At 54.1% G+C, this 6332-nt stretch overlaps 1 protein-coding gene across 5 annotated transcripts in view; it reads left to right on the top strand.

Annotated features, from left to right (window-relative positions):
* The first annotated feature begins 1080 nt into the window (after positions 1-1080).
* Positions 1081-6332, top strand: part of KANK3 (KN motif and ankyrin repeat domains 3) — a 56659-nt gene continuing 51407 nt past the window's right edge. The window contains exon 1 of one of the 5 annotated variants that reach the window (XM_059719580.1): positions 1081-1145. The gene's annotated coding sequence lies outside the window, so the exon portion shown is untranslated. Of the gene's footprint in view, positions 1146-1343; positions 1481-1622; positions 1712-6332 lie in introns of those variants that run through there. The other 4 variants (XM_059719578.1, XM_014599858.3, XM_014599855.3 and 1 more) reach the window with 4 other exon arrangements.

The raw sequence follows: 6332 nt of genomic DNA, 5'->3' as shown, positions 1-6332 counted from the left end.
GGTTATTTCTAGCTCAAAATGACACAAGCAGAGCTTTCATTGCACAGAGGGCTACACCACCGCCCACCAATGTAGCTATATTTGTAGGTGTTTCAGCAATCCCTCCCCAATTAGACACATCTGCCAGTGAATGAATTACCATGTTCCTGAAGGGACCAAACTTGGACTAATTATATAAGCACAACTGGTCAGGGGCCAATCCCAGGGGGTGCTTGTGCCCCCCCAGTCGCCTGTGAGCACAAGAGATGGGGTTTGGGTGGGGAAAAGTCAGACCTGGATCAACACAGCTCTGCTGGCAATAGGTGTGGGGCAAGCCACGGCGGGGTGGCTGTCTGTGTGCAGTGCCACACAGTGTCCAGAGCCCAGCACTGGGGCCTGCTCTCTGCGGGGCTCCCTATATTTTAGGATAGTATAAGAGGTTGTCCTCTTGTCGGCTTAGATCAAGCATAGCCCTATGCTTACCTGGCAGGGGAAATACCGTGATCACCACAAAGGCTTCCTAGTTGCACCTGGAGAAGAGCGCTCTGCTGGCATGGGATAGCACCCACATAGGTAATGCATGGTTACCCTTGGCTTTATGTCCACTGTATGGAAAGGACAGGCTGCTCCCCCGCTTGTCCCTGTGGCTGTAAGGCTGAGGGCAAGTGAAGCTCGGAGCCATCCGAACCCCCAGCCTCCGGGCTGCAAGCAGGATGCCCGCCAAAGGATTTGGAAGCACCTGAAGCCCCAGGCACGGGTGGAGGATGTTTGCAGGTAGCAGGGCCACTTCTGGTTCTGGACTGACTCTTGGATTTGGTATTGGTTTGGGCTCGTTTGGCTTGGAACACGGAACATTTGCATTTAATGTTATTTTTTGAAGAGTGATGTTGTAGCCCTGACGGGCCAGCAGTTATGCAAGAGGTGCGGGTTTCCTAGGGCGATGCCAGCTTTTATTGGACCGCGCGCCAGCCGGGGTGCAGGCAGAGCAGTTCCCAAGGGAAGAGGCTCCTGAGGCCGGAGGCAGCGCTTGCGTGCGGCTCCCAGCACAGGGCTCACCTGGGCCGCGCGCGGCCCCCGCCCCCGCGAGCCATTGGCCAGGTGCGGGCGCAGCGCGGAGCGCCCGGGCGGCAGTGGGCGATGCGGCCGCGCCGGGGCTGAGCTCGCAGGTAGGACGGGCCGGGGGCTGCGGGGAACCGGCCCCGCCTCTGCCCGGAGCTGCCCCCTGCTCGGCACCGGTGCCCGCCCGCGGGTCCCCGTCGCGGCGCCGCCGCTTCCCGGGAGCGGACCCCGCAGGGCTGCCCCCGCCCGGTCCTTACGGGATGCCGGGAGCCGCCGACTCCGCCCCGCCTGCCGGGCTCGCCCCTGGGGCAGGGCGCTCGGGTTGCGCGCGGCGGAGAGGCGCCTTGCCGGGGCAGGGGCGCGGAGCGGGGTCTGCGCGCCGATCCCAGCGCCCCCGCCCCGGGCGCCTGCGGGCAGAGTCTGGGCTGGTGCTTGGCTGAAGGTAAGGGACACGGGGCGCCTGGCGGCCCCCCCCCCCCCCCCGGTGGGATGGGGATGCCGCATAGACGGCGGGGGCTGGCTGGGACCGCGCAGCACTTGCTTGCCTTGAGCCCGATGCCCTCCGACCTGCGCCGCCGCAACTGCCGCTGCCCCGCAGGGTCTGGCGCCCGTGCTGGATGGACCTCGCTTTCCGGACTTCAGGAGGGACACGGGGCTGGACCCCGAGGGGCGCGTGAGTGGAAGAAGGGGTTGGGGAGCGAGCTCCCTGAGCTGCGTGGGAGGTAAAGGGTTGCAGTAGGATATTGCTTTGATTTTCTTCAGAGCTTTCCCCTCCAGGGCAGCGATTCTCCGCCGGGGCGCGGCCGCGAGAAGCGAGGGTAGAGCTGTCAGGTTGCAGACACGGGCGGCGGGATTAGACCTGGAGAGCTCACAGAGGAGTTCCTAGTTTGCAGACCTCCCGACCCGCCGTGGTCTCTCCGAGGTCTTTGCAGGGGAAGAATCGCTCTGTTTTTTTGTAGTTAAAGAAACAAATGAAGCCTGTGAGAGATGTATTTTCCAAGCGGTGCCTCGAGTTTTGCAAGGTTGAGAGCCGCTGCTGTAGGGGACAGAGTCAGATGAACTTCAGCTCTTGTCACTGAGCCTGAGTTGTGCAGGGGTGGACCAGCCTCCATTCCCCTGTACTAATGCTCTGATCCTGTCAGTTAACTTGTGAATCGTGACAGGTGCCTGCATCCCACTGAATCCTCCTGGGCCTCGGATTCAATTTCTCAGGCTGGTCATTCTTCCTGGAGTAAATCCAGCTGTCATAAAAACACCAGCTGTGTTTAGTCTGAACAATGCAGCGCTACAATGCAAGGTGCTGTCCAGTGCGAAGACCCTGCAAGCAGCAGCATAACTGCAGTGGCAGTGAGGCACCAGCTCTTGGCACTGACTTAAAGGGGGTGCCAGAATGCCCCCCAGCTCCCACCTGGAGTCTTTGCCATGGCAGGTGCAGTCCTGTGCCCGGTGGTGTATGTAGGGGAAGGTGGAGAGTGAATGGCTCCGGGAATGGCCCTGGGGAGCAGGGAGGGGGCGGCTGGGCCTGCTACAGCCAGTTGTGAGCTGCAGCAGTCTGAGCCCATGATGCTACGGCAGGGACCACAGGAGTGCTGCCAAAGCGCCTGGGCTCTGAATGCATTCACTCCTCTGCCTGGAAGGATCTATCCAGGGACACTGGATTTGCAGCAGGCACATGGGCACACTGGTGAGGCCCTTATCAGTGACTCGACAGATCAGCAGGGTAGGAAAAATTGAAGTGTGAGCAGAGGGTGCAATAGGGCAAAGAAGAGGTTTTACTGGCAAAGGTGATAGATTAGCTAAGGTGCTCCCAGAGGTTTAGAAATGTAAAGTGCTCAGTAATATGACTTGGGAACAAGGGCTTTGATTGTTGCTTGAGCTAGGCTTTTTATTATTATTACTGAAGTGCAAAACTCTTTCACTGTCTAAGCAAACAGAGTACTTGCCTCACCCCTTTCATATGAAGCCTAAACCAACTGTGGTATCAATTCACAATTACTGAGCCTGATTTTGATCCCCTTTTAATCAATTTTATGCGGATTGATCTTCATTGACCTTAGTGGGATTAATCCTGATTCATTTCACAATAGTGCCTGTGGACTGCAGTTCCAGTTGTGTCTAGCGTGAGTTAACAGCTGGGCTTTGACTATGAAGTCCCACAGCAGCATTCAGTTCTGCTGGGAAGTGTATGTATGTGCGCCTGTAGGGGTGGGGGGTTGTTACTGCACTCTTTCCAGTATGTGGTGAAAACCTGCTCACTGGAAACAGTGGCCTAGGAACCTGTTTGAACTTGCAGAATTTCTTTTGGTTGTAGAGCTAAATTATGAGGTTTTGTAAAGTCTGATGAATGTTAATCCCTACAGAAAGAAAAAAAAAAGACAAATGTAAACATCACTGGTACCTTGAGAGAGTATTCTCGTGTGTGTGTTCCTGTACACACAGGGTGCATGTGTACACAAACATGCATATGTGCAAATGCCCTGGGGGTGTACGTACATACTTGGCGAGCTGCACTGACAGGGGTGTAACAGATATATGTACATACATAAACCAGTGCATGCCCCTTTTACATGGATTGTGTGTACGTGCATTGCAGCATATGGTGGAATGAGAATCAGAAGTCATCTTGGCTAAAAATGCATGTTTACTTTTCTGTAAAACATACTCATTTTGTTTCTAACACCTTCTGCCACTCCCCACCCCCCAGTCCAACGCAGCCTCGCTGCAGGGGTGGATTAAGATTCATTGGGGTCCTGGGCCTGGGGTGGACCCCGCACCCCATGGCCCAGTCCCCACCCCCAACCTGTGCCCTGCTCTGCAGTCATGGGCTCTGTCCCCGACTGGCACAGCAGGAGCAGTGGTCGGAGTGGGACATGCTGCCTTCCAGGCCTGGGCTGGGAGCTGTGGCCGCCCGCAGGTCCGCGCTGGAGCCAGTGCCAGGGGTGTGGAGCCACTGCCTGCCGGGCACCTGTGGCACATGCCGAGCTCTGGGGATGGCCCCTTGCCCTGTTGCGGCTCAGTCTGGCTGCAGCAGGTGCCCAGCAAACAGCACCCAGCAGCCATGGCCCACTGTGTTGTGCATGCCTGGCCACTGATTTGGTCTGCACTGAGGCAGGGGCCCCTAGGCCCAGGCCCAGCTGGTCCATGCATTAATCCACCTATGCTTGGCCCTTCAGGACATGTTGAAAGCCCCCTTCATTTCTATGTCTGTGAAAGAATGGAGAAAGTATTGTGGGAGAGGGTGAAGGTGCTTTTCTCCTGGCTAGTTGCTGGTGCTGATTAATGGTCTCAGCAGTTGTGTGTTCTATTCTATTGGATGTTGCACAAAGCTAAACACAAAACTAGAAATGTAAAACCAGATCCCCAGGCTGATGGTAATCGTGTGCCTGCACTGAAATCAATGAAGCTGAGTCCTTGTCCTCCATGAAGATCTGGCCCAGGACCTCTTCTAGGTGTTGTAAGCCTAAGATGTTCATGTAAATCCTTTGCAGCAATGCCTTTTTGCAAAGCATAAGTGGGCCCTAGTTCGGCCTCAGTTCCTCGGAAGAGGGTTAGATGATGACAGTAAGTACAAAATAATGACTCCACCCTTGAATTAGGTTACTGAGGATATTCAGGCTTTTCTCCTTCCCTCCAGCTGTAACCTCACTGAGTCAGTGTTACCCCACCCCTCCTCCTGGGCCTTCTGGCTCCAGAGTGAACTTTCGAATCAGTCCAGTTCTAACAGAAGATGCCTGGACTGTGTATCGGGAGGTTGTCTTTGAGGTGGCCTGTGGACATCACTCAGACCAGTTGCGTTCAGTGAAAGACTGGCCAATGGAGGGTCATGCTCTGCACTGGTCCTTTTCTTTAACAGCTTCTGGAGAAGAGAAGTGGAGTCAAAGATACAGGCTTTAAGAACAAGGAACAAGTCAGGTGGACAGTTACCTCAATACCAGCTTCCAGGGTTTCAGCAAATACTAAGGTGAGTGTTCAGTGAAGTGTTGGGTCACTCGTCTGCATGTGACCAACGGTTCCCCCGTGTCTACCTAGCACAGAGGACAAGAGAGCTCATAGGAACTGCCCACAGTGTTGGTTCCTCTTGGATGAGGGGAGTGAAAAGGGGATACAACAAACTTTATAGAGTCTCACATGAGATGCTTTCAGGTGGCAACATCCTGAGTCTCAGAGAGGCCTCTGGTTACATGAATTCAATTTTGAACCAAATCTAATTGCCGGCATCAAAGAGCATTCATTCACTCTCCTTAGGCCCAACATTCCCAAAAGTGGCTGCTGGTACTGAGTACCCAGTGTGTGAGGCCGGGACCCCAACTTTGTGCAGGTAGATGGGCACTTGCACTACCTTCAGACTTCAGCTGGAATTATGGGTAACTCACACTTCTGAAACCAGGCCCAAGCTGGTCATTGTATGGTACCTACCTTCCCTGTCCTAAGCTTTTGCTTGCTGCCATCCTTGTTCCCAAGGATCTGGAATTCCCAGCATCACTTTGGCAATTCTCATCCAGGATTCCTGCCTGCTTGTTAGAGAGGAAGCGGCCTGCTTGCTCAGTGGTTTCCCTTTGACTCTGGAACAGTCTCAGCACTGGGTCTTCAGAGCTTATCGCCTTTCCACAGCCTAGGGGGAAATGTGCTTTTCAGAGATAAATTAGCTTTTGTTGGCCTGGGTTGGTCTGGATTCTGTTCCCCTTGCATTTTTGATGACATAAGTCATTTGGCATAGAAAAATAATCAGTTGAAGTCTTCAACATGTGCCTCCCTGGTCACTTTTCCTACTCCAGCTTCAGTGCTTGGGGCATTCCAGACTAGATTGGAGAAACATTCCCAGGCTACAACTGAGTGGGGAGCTGAAGGCGAACAAATGCACCTCTGGCCAGTTGGGGCAGTGGCTTAAGCAGATCTGCAATTTGGGAAAACCCATGTGCAAAACCACCCCTGCAATTTGAAAAGCCAAAACATCCAAAATGTTTTGAGTTTTAATTCAATGTACCAACCATCGCAGTGCACTGAAAGAGAGAATTGTGTCCTAAGAGCATCTCCTTCTTCTGTCTGCTAGCCTCCCTCTCACAAACCAAGCCATACTGTGCCACTTCATGAGACGGCCTGAATCAAACATAGCAGTCATACTTGCTGAGTAGGACGTAGTGCTGCTCATCTGTTGAATGAGACCTTTATCTTTCTACCATATGCACCAAACCCTAGCACATCCTTAGCTGTCATGGTCAAGATGGTGCTCATTGCACCCCAAATCCCACTCCCCTTTAAATGTACCCACTGCGGCTGTAGCTCTCCACCCTGCT

The sequence above is a fragment of the Alligator mississippiensis genome, chromosome 16 (genome assembly GCF_030867095.1).
Source record: "Alligator mississippiensis isolate rAllMis1 chromosome 16, rAllMis1, whole genome shotgun sequence".
Classification (NCBI taxonomy): Eukaryota; Metazoa; Chordata; order Crocodylia; family Alligatoridae; genus Alligator; species Alligator mississippiensis.
The sequence above is the reverse complement of the archived record's forward strand: the minus strand, read 5'-3'. Positions and strand labels throughout refer to the sequence as shown.